We start from the raw sequence: 21649 nt of genomic DNA on the forward strand, positions 1-21649 counted from the left end.
AGGAGATGCGGCTGCATTGTCTAGAGCCGGAAGGATGAGAGGAAGCGGCTGGCACCGTCTAGTGCCAGACAGATGAGGATACACGGCTGGTACCATCTAGAGCTGGACGAATAAGGATACGCGGCTGAATCGTCTAATGTCGGACGGATGAGGGGAAGCGGCTGGCACCATCTAGAGCTGGACGGATGAGGATACGTGGCTGCATCGTCTAGTGCCGGACAGATGAGGATACACGGCTGGTACCATCTAGAGCTGGATGAATAAGGATACGCGGCTGAATCGTCTAATGTCGGACGGATGAGGGGAAGCGGCTGGCACCATCTAGAGCTGGACGGATGAGGAGACGCCGCTGGCACCGTCTAGAGCCGGACGGATGAGGAGACGCCGCTGGCACCGTCTAGAGCCGGACGGATGAGGAGACGCCGCTGGCACCGTCTAGAGCCGGACGGATGAGGAGACGCCGCTGGCACCGTCTAGAGCCGGACGGATGAGAGGAAGGGGCTGGCACCGTCTAGAGCCGGACGGATGAGAGGAAGGGGCTGGCACCGTCTAGAGCCGGACGGATGAGAGGAAGGGGCTGGCACCGTCTAGAGCCGGACGGATGAGAGGAAGGGGCTGGCACCGTCTAGTGCCGGACGGATGAGAGGAAGGGGCTGGCACCGTCTAGAGCCAGACGGATGAGAGGAAGGGGCTGGCACCGTCTAGAGCCGGACGGATGAGAGGAAGGGGCTGGCACCGTCTAGAGCCGGACGGATGAGAGGAAGGGGCTGGCACCGTCTAGAGCCGGACGGATGAGAGGAAGGGGCTGGCACCGTCTAGAGCCGGACGGATGAGAGGAAGGGGCTGGCACCGTCTAGAGCCGGACGGATGAGAGGAAGCGGCTGGCACCGTCTAGAGCCGGACGGATGAGAGGAAGCGGCTGGCACCGTCTAGAGCCGGACGCATGAGAGGAAGCGGCTGGCACCGTCTAGAGCCGGACAGATTAGGCGATGCGGCTGGCACCGTCTAGTGCCGGACGGATTAGGAGATGCGGCTGCATTGTCTAGAGCCGGAAGGATGAGAGGAAGCGGCTGGCACCGTCTAGTGCCGGACGGATTAGGAGATGCGGCTGCATTGTCTAGAGCCGGAAGGATGAGAGGAAGCGGCTGGCACCGTCTAGTGCCGGACAGATGAGGATACACGGCTGGTACCATCTAGAGCTGGACGAATAAGGATACGCGGCTGAATCGTCTAATGTCGGACGGATGAGGGGAAGCGGCTGGCACCATCTAGAGCTGGACGGATGAGGATACCCGGCTGCATCGTCTAGTGCCGGACAGATGAGGATACACGGCTGGTACCATCTAGAGCTGGATGAATAAGGATACGCGGCTGAATCGTCTAATGTCGGACGGATGAGGGGAAGCGGCTGGCACCATCTAGAGCTGGATGAATAAGGATACGCGGCTGAATCGTCTAATGTCGGACGGATGAGGGGAAGCGGCTGGCACCATCTAGAGCTGGATGAATAAGGATACGCGGCTGAATCGTCTAATGTCGGACGGATGAGGGGAAGCGGCTGGCACCATCTAGAGCTGGATGAATAAGGATACACGGCTGAATCGTCTAATGTCGGACGGATGAGGGGAAGCGGCTGGCACCATCTAGAGCTGGACGGATGAGGATACGCGGCTGCATCGTCTAATGTCGGACGGATGAGGGGAAGCGGCTGGTACCATCTAGAGCTGGATGAATAAGGATACACGGCTGAATCGTCTAATGTCGGACGGATGAGGGGAAGCGGCTGGCACCATCTAGAGCTGGATGAATAAGGATACGCGGCTGAATCGTCTAATGTCGGACGGATGAGGGGAAGCGGCTGGCACCATCTAGAGCTGGATGAATAAGGATACACGGCTGAATCGTCTAATGTCGGACGGATGAGGGGAAGCGGCTGGCACCATCTAGAGCTGGATGAATAAGGATACGCGGCTGAATCGTCTAATGTCGGACGGATGAGGGGAAGCGGCTGGCACCATCTAGAGCTGGATGAATAAGGATACACGGCTGAATCGTCTAATGTCGGACGGATGAGGGGAAGCGGCTGGCACCATCTAGAGCTGGATGAATAAGGATACGCGGCTGAATCGTCTAATGTCGGACGGATGAGGGGAAGCGGCTGGCACCATCTAGAGCTGGATGAATAAGGATACACGGCTGAATCGTCTAATGTCGGACGGATGAGGGGAAGCGGCTGGCACCATCTAGAGCTGGACGGATGAGGATACGCGGCTGCATCGTGTAGTGCCGGACGGATGAGGAGACGCGGCTGCATCGTGTAGTGCCATTCACAAAGCTGCAACACCGAAAACAGCCGCCACACAGAGAACATGGCAGGACGGGGCCAAAATCCGGTATGACAGATGCTCTCATGGAAGGGGCACGCGTTCGGGCACATTTCAGGCATTCCTGCCACGATGACTAGTGATATAAACCACCAAGTGAGAAAATGACAAAATCACGTTCTGCGCTCTGCACATTTCTGCCCACCTTCAGGAACCCGCTGTAATACCACATCCTCAGTCATGTTCACATCCTGAATACGCGGCGGAGGTCTGAAACCCGTCTCTGCGCCGTATCCGAGGACCACATATTGAGGGGGAACCGTGGAGGACCGTCCTGCCATCGTCGTGGCGCCCAACACCTCCATCATTAACCCCTCGCCTCCAGGTAACAAGAGGCCTGTCTTTCAAATTGCACCAAAGTGTTGGAAGATGCTGCAAAGTTTTTTGACGCGTCGCTTTTGGAAGCGTGTTCAGACGGCACGGTGGAATACGGCGCAGGTGGCCCAATATGGCGCAAGTAATGGTGAATGTGACGCGCAGCCAGCGCCATATACCTGCTGGTAAATGTGACAGCACCGGGCCCTGAAGCCCCCAGAGAACACATACAGGGGATGGACACGATTCCGGGACTGCGCCATTGTTAGCCCCTCATCTGACACACACAGCGCTATATATAGGAGCGCAGCGATAACGCAGGATGGACCTCCGGCCCCGCTCCTACCTCGTTACTCCCGGTCACAGAGATGGACACCGGGCTCCGCCGCTCGCATCCTCCTCCTCCGCCAGGCGCAGCTTACAGCTGAGAGAGAGCAGCGCCCGACAGCGCTCAGAACCGACCAAAGCCACGTCCCCCGCAGCCGCCAGTCACATTGGAGCATGCGCACAGTCAAGCCCGGCGCCAGAAAAGCTGTCCTCCTATTGGGTGCCGGGATCACCCTCCTGTTACCAAGCGCCACACAGCAACATAAAGCAGGGGAATTAGCTCAAATGGTAGAGCGCTCGCTTAGCATGCGAGAGGTAGCGGGATCGATGCCCGCATTCTCCAGATGTTTTAGTTTTTTTTTAAACATTTCATATTCTCAACATTAAATGTGAGGAAATGACAATATATCTTGAATAAGACAAGAAATCGTGACTGGGCTCTTTTATAAGTACTGCATTGAAGATTTCCCTGTTATAAAAATCCCTTTAAACCTCCAAGGATATTTTTTCTACTTTTTTTTTTTTCTTTTTTTTAATTTTTGCTCTTATTTTTGTTATGTTCTTTGTGAATGTACAAGTTTTTTTTTATTATTTGTAGATTTGAATTTAAAAGTGGGGGTGAAATTTTTATCCCCTTCACCCTCGGGCCGTTTTCAGTTTTCTTCTTTTTTTTTTTCTTGCTCCCCTTCTTCCCAGAGGTCAATATGGCCAAGTCAGGGCTTGTTTTTTTGCAGGACGAGCTGTATTTTTGATAGACACCATTGAATTTACCATACAATGCTCTGGAAAACAGGAAAAAAAATTCCAAATGGGTTGAAATTGGCAAAAAAAAGGGAAATTTCCACAATTGGTTGTTGTTGGTTTTTATTTACAGTGTTCACTAAATGCTAAAACTGAACCGCCATTATGATTCTCCAGGTCATTACGAGTTCATAGACACCAAACATGTCTAGGTTCTTTTTTATTTAAGTGGTGAACAAAAAATCCCAAGTTTCTTAACCCCTTCACTACCAAGGGTGGTTTGCACGTTAATGACCGGGCCAATTATTACAATTCTGACCACTGTCCCTTTATGAGGTAATAACTCTGGAACGCTTCCATGGATCCCGGTGATTCTGACATTGTTTTCTTGTGACATATTGCACTTCATGTTAGTGGTGAAATTTCACTGATATAACTTGCGTTTATTTGTGAAAAAAACGTAAATTTCGCAATTTTTCAACTTTGAATTTTTATGCTCTTAAATCACAGAGATATGGCACACAAAAAACTTAATAAGTAACATTTCCCACATGTTTACTTTACATCAGCACAATTTTGGAACCAAAATTTTTTTTTGTTAGGAAGTTATAAGGGTTAAAAGTTGACCAGCGATTTTTCATTTTTACAACACCATTTTATTTTTAGGGACCACATCACATTTGAAGCCACTTTGAGGGGTCTATATCATAGAAAATACCCAAAAGTGACACCATTCTAAAAACTGCACCCCTCAAGGTGCTCAAAACCACATTCAAGAAGTTTATTAACCCTTCAGGTGCTTCACAGGAATTTTTTGAATGTTTAAAAAAAATGAACATTTAACTTTTTTTCACAAAAAAAATTACTTCAGGTTCAAATTTTTTATTTTAACAAGGGTAACAGGAGAAATTGGACTGCAAAAGTTATTGTGCAATTTGTCCTGAGTACGCTGATACCTGATATGTGGGGGGGAACCACTGTTTGGGCGCATGGCAGAGCTCGGAAGGGAAGGAGCGCCGTTTGACTTTTTCACTGCAAATTTGGCTGGAATTCAGATGGGATGCCATGTCACGTTTGGGGAGCCCCTGATGTGCCTAAACAGTGGAATCCCCCCACTAGTGGCCCCATTTGGAAACTAGACCCCCAAAGGAACTTATCTAGATGTGTGGTGAGCATTTTGAACCCCCAAGGGCTTCACAGAAGTTTATAACGTACAGCCGTACAGTTAAAAAATCATATTTTTTCCACAAAAATTATTTTTTCATCCCTAATTTTTATTTTCCCAAGGGTAACAGGTGTTAGGTTCCAGTCAATGCGCAGCAGGAATCCCAAACCTTGCATCTGGCAGTCTCCCAATACTCTTCGGCCGCAGAAGAGCCTGCTCAGCAGACTCATTGAGCCCAGTGCTCTGCTCAAACCAGCTCTGTGGGTTTGGTTGCTGCTGCTGCCACCTCTGGCCCAGGTCAGCAGCGAGCTACTCCAGGGACGATCTCCCATCGGAGATCGGAGGTCACATGCTCAGGTCCTTCTCCAGCTCGGATTGGACCATCAGAAAGGTCAGGAAGGTCCCGGAAGGACGCGGCTATAAAAGGTTCGCATGGCCGCTCGGCCATGCGCTAGTATAGACTGCATTATCAGACTATGAGGACTGAGTGTCGTATGCATGTTTGAATGTCTCTGGTGAATGACTCATTAAGAAACCCCTACCCTTGGTATGCATGTGTTGTGCAGCCTAGCCTGTTAAGCGCCCAGGCTTAGGTGTACAGATGTGGCCAAAAGTATTGACACCCCTGCAATTCTGTCAGATAATACTCAGTTTCTTCCTGAAAATGATTGCAAACAAATTCTTTGGTATTATTATCTTCATTTAATTTGTCTTAAATGAAAAAACACAAAAAAAATTGTCCTAAAGCCAAATTGAATATAATACCACACTAAACATAAAAAAGAGGGTGGACAAAAGTATTCGCAATGTTCGAAAAATCATGTGATGCTTCTCTAATTTGTGTAATTAACAGCACCTGTAACTTACCTGTGGCACCTAACAGGTGTTGGCAGTAACTAAAAGTAGAGCTTTTTGGGCAAAGGCATCAACATAGAGTTTACAGGAGAAAAAAAGAGGCATTCAAAGAAAAAAACACCGTCCCTGCAGTCAAACATGGCGGAGGTTCCCTGATGTTTTGGGGTTGCTTTGCTGCCTCTGGCACTGGACTGCTTGACCGTGTGCATGGCAATATGAAGTCTGAAGACTACCAACAAATTTTGCAGCATAATGTAGGGCCCAGTGTGAGAAAGCTGGGTCTCCCTCAGAGGTCATGGGTCTTCCAGCAGGACGATGACCCAAAACACACTTCAAAAAGCACTAGAAAATGGTTTGAGAGAAAGCACTGGAGACTTCTAAGGTGGCCAGCAATGAGTCCAGACCTGAATCCCATAGAACACCTGTGGAGAGATCTAAAAATGGCAGTTTGGAGAAGGCACCCTTCAAATATCAGGGACCTGGAGCAGTTTGCCAAAGAAGAATGGTCTAAAATTCCAGCAGAGCATTGTAAGAAACTCATTGATGGTTACCGGAAGCGGTTGGTCGCAGTTATTTTGGCTAAAGGTTGTGCAACCAAGTATTAGGCTGAGGGTGCCAATACTTTTGTCTGGCCCATTTTTGGAGTTTTGTGTGAAATGATCAATGTTTTGCTTTTTGCTTCATTCTCTTTTGTGTTTTTTCATTTAAGACAAATTAAATGAAGATAATAATACCAAAGAATTTGTGTTTGCAATTATTTTCAGGAAGAAACTGAGTATTATCTGACAAAATTGCAGGGGTGTCAATACTTTTGGCCACAACTGTAGGTAGGACAGAGTCTGAGACAGGCATCAGTGTCCATGGCACACATGCTCAACACTCCATGGTCAGCGTCTATAGTGGCATCCGCAGGTGCAACGACGCGCGCTCAGAAGGTCTAGAGGGACTCTGACCCCGTGTCCTTGGGGCAGAGCTCTGTGACCACTTTCTGTGCGCTCCGTTACCGGGCTCTGTGAGCTAAACAGGCACCGGCATTTATGTTCTGCAGTAGCGCGGCTCTGTGAGTTAACAGAGTTCGCTTCTGTTCACACTGGGTGACGTTAACCCACGTGTGACCTTTTGTACACCACTTTATACTTCCGCCATTACTAAGCAGCAGTTTACCACCCCTGCACGATGGACTATTATTTTATTATTTGGTGCGTTTCGCTAGCCCTAACAACAGGACCCAAAAAGTTATTGTGCAATTTGTCCTGAGTACGCTGACACCCCACATGTGGGGGTAAACCACTATTTGGACGCATGGCAGAGCTCGGAAGGGAAGCAGCGCCATTTGACTTTTTTGGCTGGAATTGAGATCGGACGCCATGTCGCGTTTGGAAAGCCCCTGATGTGCCAAAACAGTGGAAACCCCCCCACAAATGACACCATTTTGGAAATTAGACCCCCTAAGGAACTTATCTACACTGAGTGCAGGATTATTAGGCAAGTTGTATTTGAGAGGATTCTTTTTATTATTGAACAACAACTATGTTCTCAATCAAACCAAAAGACTCATAAATATCAAAGCTTAATATTTTTGGAAGTTGGAGTGGGATTTTTTTTTAGATTTGGCTATCTTAGCAGGATATCTGTTTGTGCAGGTATTACTGTATAGATTTATTAGGCAACTTAATAAAAAACAAATATATACCCATCTCACTTGTTTATTTTCACCAGGTAAACCAAAATAACAACACAAAATTTAGAAATAAACATTTCTGACATTCAAAAACAAAAAACAAAAAATCAGTGACCAATATAGCCACCTTTCTTTACGATGACACTCAAAAGCCTTCCATCCATAGATTCTGTCAGTTGCTTGATCTGTTTACGATCAACATTGCGTGCCGCAGCCACCACAGCCTCCCAGACACTGTTCGGAGAGGTGTACTGTTTTCCCTCCCTGTAGATCTCACATTTTATGAGAGACCACAGGTTCTCTATGGGGTTCAGATCAGGTGAACAAGGGGGCCCATGTCGTTATTTTTTCTTCTTTTAGACCTTTACTGGCCAGCCACGCTGTGGAGTATTTGGATGCATGTGATGGAGCATTGTCCTGCATGAAAATCATGTTTTTTTGGAGCGATACCAACTTCTTCCTGTACCACTGCTTGAAGAAGTTGTCTTCCAGAAACTGCCAGTAGGTCTGGGAGTTGAGCTTCACTCCACCTTCAACCCGAAAAGGTCCCACAAGTTCATCTTTGATGATACCAGCCCATACCAGTACCCCACCTCCACCTTGCTGGCGTCTGAGTCGGAGTGGAGCTCTCTGCCCTTTACTGATCCAGTCTTGGGCCCAACCATCTGGCCAATCAAGAGTCACTCTCATTTCATCAGTCCATAAAACTTTAGAAAAATCAGTCTTAAGATATTTCTTGGCCCAGTCTTGACGTTTTATCTTATGTTTCTTGTTCAAAGGTGGTCGTTTTTCAGCCTTCCTTACCTTGACCATGTCCCTGAGTATGTCACACCTTGTGCTTTTTGATACTCCAGTAACGGTGCAGCTCTGAAATATGGCAAAACTGGTGACAAATGGCATCTTGGCAGCTTGACGCTTGATTTTCCTCAATTCATGGGCAGTTATTTTGCGCCTTTTTTATCAACATGCATCTTGCGACCCTGTTGGATATTTGCTATGAAATGTTTGATTGTTCAGTGATCACGCTTCAAAAGTTTGGCAATTTCAAGACTGCTGCATCCCTCTGCAAGACATCTCACAATTTTTGACTTTTCAGAGTCCGTCAAATCTCTCTTCTGACCCATTTTGCCAAAGGAAAGGAAGTTGCCTAATAAGTAAGCACACCTTATATAGGGTGTTTATGTCATTAGACCACACCCCTCCTCTTAACAGAGATGCAAATCACCAGATTTACATAATTGGCAGTTGGCTTTCAAGCCTATACAGCTTGGAGTAGGACAACATGTATAAAAAGGATGATGTGATCAAAATACTCATTTGCCTAATAATTCTGTACAGAGTGTAGACGTGTGGTGAGCACTTTGAACCCCCAAGTTCTTGGCGTGAAAATAAAAAAAATCATATTTTTTCCACAAACATGATCTTTCAGTCCCCAATTTTTTTATTTTCCAAAGGGTAACAGGAGAAATTGGACCCCAAAAGTTGTTGTCCAATTTGTCCTGAGTACGCTGATATCCCATATGTGGGAGAAAACTACTGTATGGGCACACGTCGGGGCTCGGAAGGGAAGTAGTGACGTTCTGGAATGCAGACTTTGATGGAATGGTCTGCGGGTATCATGTCGCGTTTGGAGAGCCTCTGATGTGCCTAATCTGTTGAAACTCCCACAAGTGACCCCATTTTGGAAACTAGACCCCCCACGGAACTTATTTAGATGTGTGGTGAGCACTTTGAACCCCCAAATGCTTCACAGAAGTTTATAACATAGGGCCATAAAAATAAAAAAAGATATTTTTTCCACAAAAATGATATTTTTACCCCCAATTTTTTATTTTCCCAAGGGTCTCAGGAGAAATTGGACACCAAAAGTTGTTGTACAATTTGTCTTGAGTAGGCTGATACCCTATATGTGGGGGTAAAACACTGTTTGGGCGCATGGCAGAGCTTGGAAGGGAAGGAGCACCGTTTGACTTTTTCAACGCAGAATTGGCTGAAATTGAGATCAGACGCCATGTTGCGTTTGGAGAGCACCTGATGAGCCCAAACAGTGGAAACCCCCCAATTCTAACTCCAACCCTAACCCCAACACACCCCTATCCCTAATCCCAACCCTATCCCTAGCCCTAACCCTAGTCCTGGCCCTAACTCTAACCCTAGCCCTAACCCTAATGGGAAAATGGAAATAAATACATTTTTTTTAAATTTTATTAGTTTTTTTCCTAACTAAGGGGGTGCTAACAGGGGGTTTGATTTACTATTTTTAGCTGGTTTTTATTTTTGGCAGCTGTCACACGCTAATAGCCGCTTTTTATTGTAAAAATAATTTTTGCATCACCACATTTTGAGAGCTATAATTTTTCCATATTTTGACCCACCGAGTCATATGGGGTCTTATTTTTTGCAGGACGAGTTGACGTTTTTATTGGTACCATTGTCGGGCACGTGACATTTTTTGATCGCTTTTTATTCCGATTTTTGGGACGCAGAATGAACAAAAAACAGCATTTCAAGAATTTCTTTTGGGGGGTGCGTTTACACCGTTCCGAGTGTGGTAAAATTGATAAACCGGTTTTATTCTTCGGGTCAGTACGGTTACAGCGATACCTCATTTATGTCTTTTTTTAATGTTTTGGCGCTTTTATGCAATGAAAACAATTTTATATAAAAAATAATTATTTTTGCATCGCTTTATTCTGCGAGCTATAACTTTTTTATTTTTGCATTGATGATGCTGTATTGTGGCTCGTTTTTTGCGGGACAAGATAACGTTTTCAACGGTACCATGGTTATTTATATCCGTCTTTTTCATCGCGCGTCATTGCACTTTTTGTTCGGCGGCTTGATGATAAAGGATTATTTTTTGCTTCGTTTTTTATTTTTATTTTTTAAGGGGTTCAATAAAGGGGTTAACTAGTGAGACAGTTTTATAGGGCGGGTCGTTACGGACGCAGTGATACTAAATATGTGTACTTTTATTGTTTTTTTTATTATTTTCAAAAAATTAATTTATTAGGGAATATTTTTTTTTATTATTTACTTAGCGATTTTTTATAAATTATTTTTATACTCTTTTTTTTTTTTACTTTACTACATTGTCCCAGGGGGGGACATTACTGTCATCAGCGATCTGACAGGCGCTGCACAAGGCTTCCTCATGCCTGCGCTCTGCAGGCACTGAGGAAGCCACCTCCCTGCAGGCCCCTGAAGGCCCCCGAGGCCATATTGGATCCGGGGACCTGCAGGGAAGGAGGCCCCCGCAGCAGCACTGCTCCAGGAGTCTCAGGGAAGCACAGAGGGAGCCCCCTCCCTGCCGATGCTTCCCTGATCCTCGGGTACACTGCAATTATGTTTGTTCGTAGTGTGCCGGGGGTTAATGTGCCGGGGGCGGTCCGTGACCGCCCCTGATACATAGTGCCAGGTGTCAGCTGTGATAATCAGCTGACACCCGGCCGCAATCAGCGGCGCTCCCCCCCGTGAGCGCCGCTGATCGTGTTAGACGTACTATTCCGTCCTTGGGACTTAGGTCTCAGGTCACATGGACGGAATAGTACATCTAATGTAGGAAAGGGGTTAAAAAATATAAAATGGCACCATTTTCCGCTACCTGTATCTTCTACATTTTTTGGGATCCGGGGTTGGGTGACGGCTTATTTTTCGCACTCCGAGCTCACGTTTTTATTGATACAATTTTGGGATACATATGATGTTTTGATCACCCGTTATTCCATGTTTTTGCATTTTTAAACATTTTTTAATGTATTTTTTTAACTTTGTTGCACTTTTTAGCTGCTTCAATAGTCTCCTTAGGAGACTTCAACCTGTAATCTTCTGATCACTTGTGTTAAACAGAGCAGGCTTCTGCCCTGCTATGTGTAGAAGAAATGCACATCTGCAATGAACACCGACCACCGGGTGGCGCTCATAGCAGATCAGCAATGACAGCCATGAGGGTCTCCCAGAGACCTCGGGTGGTCATGCCAACCTACCGGTGCCCCACGATCATGTGACAGTTCTGCTGATGGGTGTAGTTAGTGACGCGCTTCCGGTAAGCACAAGTTAAATGCTGTGTCAGAGATTGACAGCAGCATTTAACATGTTAACAGCCGCGGGTGGATCGTAGTTCCACCCACGGCTGTTAGGGGCACATGAGGTTGGCACCAACGATAAGATATACGTCATCGCCACCTCTGTAAAGTTTGAGAGACACCTGGATGAGGGGGACTGGGTCTCCTTCTATAAAGAAGACTGTCCCAGGGGCTATTTTGCAGTGGCAGTGAGGAGGACTTGGAGTTGTTCACAGGTCCGGACCAGGCTCGGTCGGTTCCCTGTACCCCATCTACCCTCCAGTCCAACACTGCCCCTGCCATCTCCTGGCAGCCCACTGGCTCTGCGGCTGCAGAGTCCTCTTCAGCCTGAACACAGGCATGGGATGTTAAATTGGATAAAGCGGCACGGGACGCATGCCGCAGAACCGTGAGGAACTTTCTGTAAAAGAAAAAAAAATTGTGCTCGTTGCACCATGACAGAGTAAAGGATCATACGGGACTGTTCTGCGTCCCTATGGGCAGAGAAGCCCTGGAACTCTCTTAGAGTTGGGAGTAATACAGCCGGTACGGCCAGGAGTGAATGTTGTTTCCATTGAAGATATGTTTTGTTGCGCCTGTTGCGCCTTTTCTGCAGGAAAGCAGGACCTTGCTCTGGGACTGTTGTAAGGGGAAGAACCAAGACAGGCATAACTTTTCCAGCACTGATCCGGAACTGTCGGGGCTGTCACCTCTGTTGCACGGGGAAAGCTTAAGGCCCCGGACCGACTTTTGCACCCAGTGTCAGGGGGGGCACGGCTAAGCTAAAAAGGCTGCAGCGTGCAGGAAACAGTTCAGACTTGGCGGGAACGCACATCGTTCAAGTGGACAGCGTGAGTGCTCCGACCTCAGAGCATCGCGATGGAGCAGGTCCAAGCCTGAAGGGCCGCAGGGCCACCACCAGAGACTGTCGACAGACACTTGCCTTGTGTCCGCCGACTCCACTGCTACCACTGACTGACATCACTGACTCCACTGCTACTGCTGACATCTCCGACCCCGCTGCTACCGCTGACACCATTGACGTCGCTGACACATCTGATAGTGAGTCATAAGGCCAGTGGTAGGAATGTAGAAATGTAAACACGTGCCCATACTGGCAGGAAAGCTGTATGACCCATTTTGAACTGTGCCCTGATAAGTCCGCATACAGTTGCCGCGCAGTGATAAACACTGCCCCGGATAGAGACTTTATCCTCTCCGTTCCCTCATCTTCCGGACCAAAGACTGTCACCAAGACCGCGAGGAATCACCGCCGTCGCCAGGATCCAGGACGCCACCTTCTCCACGACCACGCCGGACCCCATATGTGCCACAGCCTTGGCACCAACATTTACACCCAGGACTCCAACTGCTGAAGTCGCTGGTTTGATAAGTTTAAAACTTCTGAACTTCTTGCCTTATTTGCCTAAACATGTTTTTCCTAGTTATAATATCCCCGCTGAAGTAGGCCCATTTCCCCACTTCTCCCTCCATGGAGTATCCACTGTATTATTAAACTCCCTTTAACCCTTGCTCTGCCTCCAGTCCGTTTCTGCATCCCGCGTTCCTGCTGTTCCCTATACTGGGTCAAGGACTGTGTGCAACTGCAGCAACAGACTGTTCTCAGGAAAGGCAATGCACCTGTCATTCAAGGGCAGTACTCAGTTTAAATTCAGGGGGGCGCCTTTCCCCAAGTACTATTGATTGTTCACGTTATGTATGGAAAGGTCATGTGCTTGTAGATACGTTGGATTATATACTGCGGGTGTCTCCAGGAGGACTGTGCGCCAGGCACCTCTTAAGAGAGGAGAGACTCTCAAGCGTCGTTTAAAAGAACTTTGCTCACATTGAGCGGTGTATATTAATCTCTTTTGCCTCCTTGCATGGAGTATGCCCTGTATATAATAAAATTTTCCGTGTGAATGGTCAAGGATGACCATTATTAAAGGGAGGGAGAATGTAAGGGGTGTACCGGGACCGTGTAATACGCCACTCCCTTCCTTAATTTAGCTATTGCCTTGTATGATATATACATATATATATTTATCTGTTGTTACTAAGTGTATAGGAATATATGTAGTATAATGTATATATGGTGTTAAATAGGGAAAGCACAGTACCTTAGTCGGTCTACTAGATGGGGTATGTAGAGTAAATAATTCATTAGGAGTAGCCAACCGTGTATAAGATAGAGGATTTTCCCTTTTTAGAGGAGTAGGGCCATGTAGCCCATTTAGGGAAGACAGCTCCGTAACGTTTGAAAGTAAAGGACCCAGCCGTCCAGGGCCCAGTGGATCAGAAGTGCAGCCAAGGCAGCAGTGGTGACAACAGTGGTGGAACAGAAGCTACAGCAGAGGTCACCACAGTACAGGGACACAGGTTGCTCTACAATGTGGCAGCTCACTGCTTGGGCAGATGCCCTCATTTCTGGGGCGAAACGGATGAGGGAACTCCTAAGCATAGTGAGTCTGAACAGGGAGTCGAGCATATAGAGCGCACACCCAAGACAATGAGGTGTGTGATCAATACATATCAATTTTATTAGAAGACAAAAACACACGATAAAAACATTTAAAAAGCAAGGCACACCCCCAAATGTCCCAAACAGATCAGACAATAAACCCTAATAAACAGACATCACTAGTAAGAGATGTGTAATTAGACAAAATGTACATAATAATAAATAGAACATGACCCAACAACCCTAAATCTGGGCATCCCCAGAGAAAAAAAAATAATGACACGCAGTTGCTCACTGAAAAATGGTTATCAAGAGACCAGGAGGCACTATAGGTGAAGTAGCCATCCACTATAGGAGTAGAGAGAGTAATACACCAACACACACTCCAAAAAAAGGCCCCTTAAAATAAGAGGGGCCCTGTCACGATCACGTGTCTCTGGACGCAGCGAGTAACGCAAGGCGAACCCATGTGACGCACGTGACCCTGGATACACCGCCTCCAGTGAGGCGAATTTAAATAATAAACACGTGCAGCTGGATACACCGCCTCCAACTGGCGAATTTAGACATTACACGTATATACAAGTCTGGAAACCCCGCCTCCAGTAAGGCGAATTTAAATAATAAGGAAAACCTGGGAAACATTAACAATGGTGGGACCTGTGATAGGGAATAGGGAAGTAGAGACCTCCTGAGCTCCCCTGAGCCAGTGTCCCTGCACTCCTAACGTTCCCTATGCCGGTTCCGCACCGGGCGCGCAACAGGAACCTAAAAACCCTAGCTCGTCCTGGCCTAAACCCTCACTAGGGAATTGGTCGGTGCGGAAACTAATCCCACCACTGCACTAAAACACACATGAGGAAAGATGACAAAACAGGGAAAACACCACTTAGCTTTGCTCTGTTGCGTACGCTCCTAGCAACAGAGCCCACCATGTTATGAATGAGTCACCGAAGGAGGAAAAAACAAAAATACAAGCTAAGCTAACGATGGGGCCCAAGCTAACTAAAAAGGACAGGATAGAAAAGCTGCTGTCTGCAATCCGTAAAAAACCCTACCAAAAAATGTCCCAACCGTCTGATAGGAAAAACAGGCCCTGAAGTCGCTAGGACTTCAAAATGACTATATCAGCACTCAGGTAAATTCTGAAGACAGAGCAAAGAGACAAACTGATCAGAGACAAAAATGGAACTCAGCACACCCCCGACCGGGGATGGCTGAACTCCAAAAAACAAGGTAAACAAAACAAAACTAATAAGTTCAATAGCAGAGCAAAAACTTATCTTTGGGAAGCAGGAATCAGACTCGTCTCGAAGAATCCAGCAGAGAAATCACCAGCGACTCAGAAGGGCGTCGGCTGCCTTATATCCAGTCAGAAGTTCCTGTTACCCAGTCATCATCTACCAGATCAGGTGTTTGGTAATCAGCCTCACTACCTTCTTTCACCAGAAGAAGGAGTTCATCAGACATCGACGGTGAAGGGGAAAATTAACTCACAGCAGTACCTCCCCCTTGAGGAGGGGTCACCGAACCCTCATCCACGCCACCAGGGCGATCAGGATGGGCCAGATGAAAGGCACGAACCAATCTTTCGGCATGAATATCGGATGCAGGGACCCAAGAATTATCCTCCTGGCCTTAACCCTTCCATTTAACCAAATACTGGAGTCTCCGTCTAGCCAGGCGAGAATCCAGTATCTTCTCAACCTCATATTCCACATTACCTTCAACCAATACCGGGTCAGGAGGTGCCACCACAGGAACTACTGGCTCAACAATTATGGATCTTAAATGTAACAGGAAGAGCCAATCGAAAAGAGACTGGATTAAGAATCTCCAAAATCTTGTAAGGTCCAATAAATATAGGTTTAAACTTTGGAGAAGCCACCTTCATAGCGATATTCTTTGATGACAACCAAACCATATCACCCACCTTAAACTGGGGACCAATGGTCCTATGCCGGTTGGAAAACCGCTGGGCCTTTTCCTGGGAGAGAGACAACTTATCCACCACTTGGTCCCAGATCTGGTGCATTCTCTCCACCACAGTGTCAACACCTGGGCAGGCAGAAGGATCCACCTGCCCTGAAGAGAATCGAGGATGAAACCCAAAGTTACAAAAAAAAGGTGACATCAAAGTGGCAGAACTAGCTCTATTATTTAAAGCAAATTCGGCCAAGGGCAAAAATGAAACCCAATCATCCTGATCAGTAGAAATAAAACATCTCAAATACGACTCCAAAGTCTGGTTTGTTCTCTCCGTCTGCCCATTGGTCTGAGGGTGAAACGCAGAGGAGAAGGACAACTGAATTCCCAGCTTGGAACAGAAAGTCCTCCAAAATCTAGACTCAAACTGAACTCCTCTGTCAGATACAATGTTCTCAGGAATCCCGTGAAAGCGAACCACCTGTTGCAAAAACAAGGGCACCAACTCTGAGGAAGATGGCAACTTAGGGAATGGTACAAGATGGACCATCTTAGAGAATCTATCACAAATCACCCAAATAACAGTCATTCTCTGAGAGACAGGCATATCAGAGATAAAATCCATTGAAATATGGGTCCATGGCCTCCTGGGCACCGGCAAAGGCATCAACAACCCACTAGAGCGAGAACAAGGTTTAGAGCGAGAGCAAGTCCCACAGGACTGCACAAAATTCCTGACATCACGAGACAAGGCGGGCCACCAAAAAGACCGACTCACCAAATCTCTAGTACCAAAAATACCTGGATGACCAGCTAATGCAGAGCAATGAACTTCAGACATCACTCTCTTCCTCCACTGGTCAGGAACATACAATTTTCCAATGGGACAGCGCTCAGGTTTGTCCTCCTGAATCTCTTCCAGAGCACGTCTCAAATCGGGCGAGATGGCAGAAATACACACATTAAGTACCCCCCATCCCCACTCACTAACCCCTCGTCCCTACTCCCAAATCCCCCCACACATTATGTACCCCTCACCTAAGATGGTAGCAGGCTTGGTCACAACAGGAGAATCAGCAAAGAAACTCCTAGAGAGGGCATCTGCCTTGACATTCTTAGTGCCCGGAAGAAAAGAGACCACAAAATCAAAACGTGTGAAAAACAAGGCCCACCTAGCCTGTCTAGGATTCAAGCGTTTGGCCAACCAGAGGCGTATCTAGGCTTTCTGGCACCCGGGGCAAGAATTTGGTTCGGCGCCCCCCCAAGTACAAATGCGACTTGCACAGTTAGTCATGTACCCACGAGCTGCTCTCCCTAATGCTCTCAATGTTCAGTAAAAAACTGAAAGCAGGAAGAGAAGCTCGTTGTCACAGGACCATAACTATGAAAATCGCATATGAGTGAGGTGTCCATGTGATGACTACTGGAACCTGCAGAGCTGAATCCTGACATTGCAGCTTCTGAATTCTCACAACGAATGCACTGCACACATTTAGGATTCTCCCTTGCCGATATACAGTCATGTCAACACAAGTATGTGATTTGTATACTTCTGGCCACATTCCAACTAGACGTGCCCGGCCTCGCTCCGTTCACTTTCATTGAGTGAGGCCACACATGTCTAGTCAGCATGTGACCGCATGTATGCAAATTACCAGCATGAGAGAATCCTGACAGCATTCAGTGAGCACTGTGAGAATTCAGAAGTCTGCAGTCACATAGAATGTCTGCAGACTCAGCACAGACCTGGACAACCCCTGTAATGCTCCTGACATAAATAAAAAACATGAGAATTAGTCAGTATCACAAATAATATTTACATCCAGGTACCTTATAGATGACGTCATCTCTGGAGTCAGTCTCCTTTTCTTCTTCTTGTCCAGACCCCATGATGAGTTTTCTCATCCACATCTCGTCTCTGCAGACTTCCATCTTCAACGGTCTTCTGCAGCAAATCCCCACACGATGCCCTTAAAGATAGAAGTGTCATTATAATGTCCCTAAATACAAATATCTGCAATATACTGTCTCCTCACACTATTCCCCTCCCTCCTCATACTGTCTCCTCATATATTTACCCCCTCACTCTCTATACTGTCTGCTCACACATATCCCCGACTCCCCATACTGTGTCCACATGCATTCACCCGTTCGCACCCCTTACTGTCTGCACCCATCCCCCATACTGTTTCCTCATACATGCCCTCATACATACTCTTCATTTTGTGTCCTCAAATCTCCCCACATACATTAAATACCATCCCCACTCCAAATCCCCCCCATCCCCAATCCCCCACACACATTAAGTACCCCCCATCCCCACTCACTAACCCCTCGTCCCTACTCCCAAATCCCCCCACACATTATGTACCCCCACTCCAAATCCCCCCACACATTATGTACCCCCACTCCAAATCCCCCCACACATTATGTACACCCACTCCAAATCCCCCCACACATTATGTACCCCCACTCCAAATCCCCACACACATTATGTACCCCCACTCCAAATCCCCCCACACATTATGTACCCCCACTCCAAATCCCCCCCACACATTATGTACCCCCACTCCAAATCCCCCCACACATTATGTACCCCCACTCCAAATCCCCCCCACACATTAACCCCCATCCCCACTCATTAACCCCTCCACACATTAACCCCCATCTCCACTCATTAATCCCCCATCTCCACTCATTAACCCCAATCCCCACATTAACCCCCCACATTAATCCCATCTCCACTCATTAACCCCATCTCCACACATTAACCCCCATCTCCACTCATTAACCCCCATCCCCACACATTAACCCCCATCTCCACTCATTAACCCCCATCCCCACACATTAACCCCCATCTCCACTCATTAACCCCCACACATTAACCCCCATCTCCACTCATTAACCCCCCACTCATTAACCCCCATCCCCACATTAATCCCATCTCCACTCATTAACCCCCGCACATTAATCCCCATCTCCACTCATTAACCCCCATCTCCACTCATTAACCCCCCTCTCCACTCATTAACCCCCATCTCCACTCATTAACCCCCACCCCCACATTAACCCCCCTCTCCACTCATTAACCCCCATCTCCGCTCATTAACCCCCATCCCCATCTTCGGTGGTTCTTCAGCTCCACAGAGGAGGACACTTACCACCAGCGTTCGCTCTGGGCGCCGGGAGTGACGTCAGCAGCGTGATCACATGACCTGATCACGCTGCTGACGTCGCTCTGACCCAGCGGTCAGAGCTTCAATTGTACTGGCGTCTATAGACGCCAAGTACAATTGCTGCCTGGGAGTCGGCGCGGCCTCCTTCTCTGCGTCGGCTGTCAGCTTGACAGCCGACACAGAGAACCGCCGACTCCCAGGACTGGTAGCGGCAGAACACAGCCGCCGGGGGGGGGTGGGTGGATACTGGCATACTGCGGACCGCTGCATTAGGCGGCCGGGCGGCTCGACTGCGCCCCCCTGCTGCCTGCGCCCGGGGCAACTGCCCCGGCTGCCCCCCCCTGGATACGCCACTGTGGCCAATTCCAGGTAAATCAAATTCTTGTGGTCAGTAAGGACCACGACTTGATGTTTAGCTCCCTCCAACCAATGTCTCCACTCCTCAAATGCCCATTTCATGGCTAACAGTTCCCGATTCCCCACATCATAGTTGCGTTCAGATGGGGAGAACTTTCGGGAAAAGAAAGCACAGGGATTCATTTTAGATGTTACAGGATCTTTTTGGGACAAAACAGCTCCTGCACCAATCTCAGAAGCGTCCACCTCTACCTGAAACGGGAGTGAGACATCAGGTTGCCGCAAAACCGGAGCAGAAGTGAACCTTCGCTTCAGCTCCTGAAAGAAAGAAACAGCCTCCGGAGACAAATTCAGCACATCAGCACCCTTCTTAGTCAAATCAGTAAATGGTTTGGCAATTCCAGAAACATTAGCTATAAATTTACGATAAAAATTAATTAGCAAAACCCAAAAACTTCTGGAGGGCCTTCAAAGAAGTGGGCTGAACCCAATCATAAATGGCCTGTACCTTGGCCGGGTCCATTTCAATAGTTGACGGAGACAAAATAAATCCCAAAAATGAAATCCTCTGTACACCAAAAAGGCATTTCGATCCCTTGACATACAGGGAATTCTCCCTCAAAATCCGGAACACAGTCCAAACATGTTCCACATGAGAGTCCCAATCCTTGGAAAAGATCAAAATATCATCCAGATAGATGATCAAAAATTTATCCACAAAGTCTCGGAAAATCTCATTCATGAAGCACTGGAAGACAGAAGGGGCATTAGTGAGCCCAAAAGGCATCACCAGGTACTCAAAATGTCCCTCCGGAGTATTAAACGCCGTCTTCCATTCATCCCCATGCTTAATGCGAATAAGAATATACGCCCCCCTGAGGTCAAGCTTGGTAAACCAGCAAGCACCTTTAACTCTGGAGAATAGATCAGAAATCAGGGGTAACGGATACTGATATTTAACAGTAATTTTGTTGAGGGAACGATAGTCAATACAAGGCCTTAATGACCCATCTTTCTTAGCCACGAAAAAAAAAACAGCACCTAAGGGTGACGAGGATGGTCTAATATGACCCTTCTCCAACGACTCCTTAATATAGGATCGCATAGCCTCGTGCTCGGGTACAGATAAATTGAAAAGTCGACCCTTGGGAAATTTACACCCAGGGCTCAGCTCAATTGCACAGTCATAACTCCTATGAGGAGGCAAAGACGCAGACTCATTCTCACTAAATACATCATAAAAATCAGCCAAATAGTCAGGAACATCATGCGACTGGGGAGAGGTGGAGAAAACAGGAGCATCACTAAGGGCACACCGACAACCCCAACTCACCACAGACACAGATTTCCAATCCAAAACTGGATTATGGATTTGCAACCAGGGAAACCCCAGAACAATGGTATCATGCAAATTATGCAACACCAAAAATCTGCAATTCTCTTGATGGTCTGGGGCGACCCGCATTACCACCTGGGTCCAAAACTGAGGTTTATTCTTCGCCAAAGGAGTAGCATCAGTACCCCTCAAAGGGATAGGCGTCCGCAGAGATGTCATAGGAAATCCACAACGTTTAGCAAAATCCAAGTCCATCAGGTTCAGAGCTGCTCCCGAATCTACAAAAGCCTTAGCGGAAAATGTGGACAGGGAGCAGATCAGAGTAATTGCCAGAAGAAACTTAGGTTGAACACCACCCACAGCAAATGTGTGTGCAAAACGTTTCTCTCGTTTAGGGCAGACAGAAATAATATGCAAGGCATCACCACAGAAGAAACACAGCTTATTACGCCTTCTGAACTCCTGACGTTGCGCCCTAGACAAAACTCTATCACATTGCATAGGTTCAGACATTTGTTCAACAGGTGGCAACACCTCTCGTGCGGTTTTGCGTTCACGCAAACGCCGATCAACCTGAATGGCTAATGACATAGAATCGTCAAGACCAGAGGGAACAGGAAATCCCACCATAGTATCTTTTACGGTTTCTGACAAACCCTTCCGAAAGAGAGCTGCCAAGGCACCATCATTCCAGGTAGTAAGGAGCGCCCACTTTTGGAATTTTTGACAGTACAACTCTGCAGAATCCCGACCCTGGCTCAATGCCAACAGGGCCTTTTCAGCCTGATCAATAGCATTAGGTTCATCATACAACAACCCCAAGGCTTGAAAAAATGCGTTGACATTAGTAAGATTAGGATC

General features: G+C 47.3%; 1 protein-coding gene across 1 annotated transcript in view; it reads right to left on the bottom strand.

The window, feature by feature from the left end:
- LOC141075998 (uncharacterized) overlaps nucleotides 1–3199 on the bottom strand; it is a 63768-nt gene extending 60569 nt beyond the window's left edge. The window contains exon 1 of the mRNA XM_073563224.1: nucleotides 3046–3199. The gene's annotated coding sequence lies outside the window, so the exon portion shown is untranslated. The remainder of the gene's footprint in view (nucleotides 1–3045) is intronic.
- Nucleotides 3200–21649: the final 18450 nt, after the last annotated feature.

Source organism: Dendrobates tinctorius, unplaced genomic scaffold (assembly GCF_039654945.1).
Source record: "Dendrobates tinctorius isolate UK_male_01 unplaced genomic scaffold, ASM3965494v1 ptg000384l, whole genome shotgun sequence".
Taxonomy (NCBI): domain Eukaryota; kingdom Metazoa; phylum Chordata; class Amphibia; order Anura; family Dendrobatidae; genus Dendrobates; species Dendrobates tinctorius.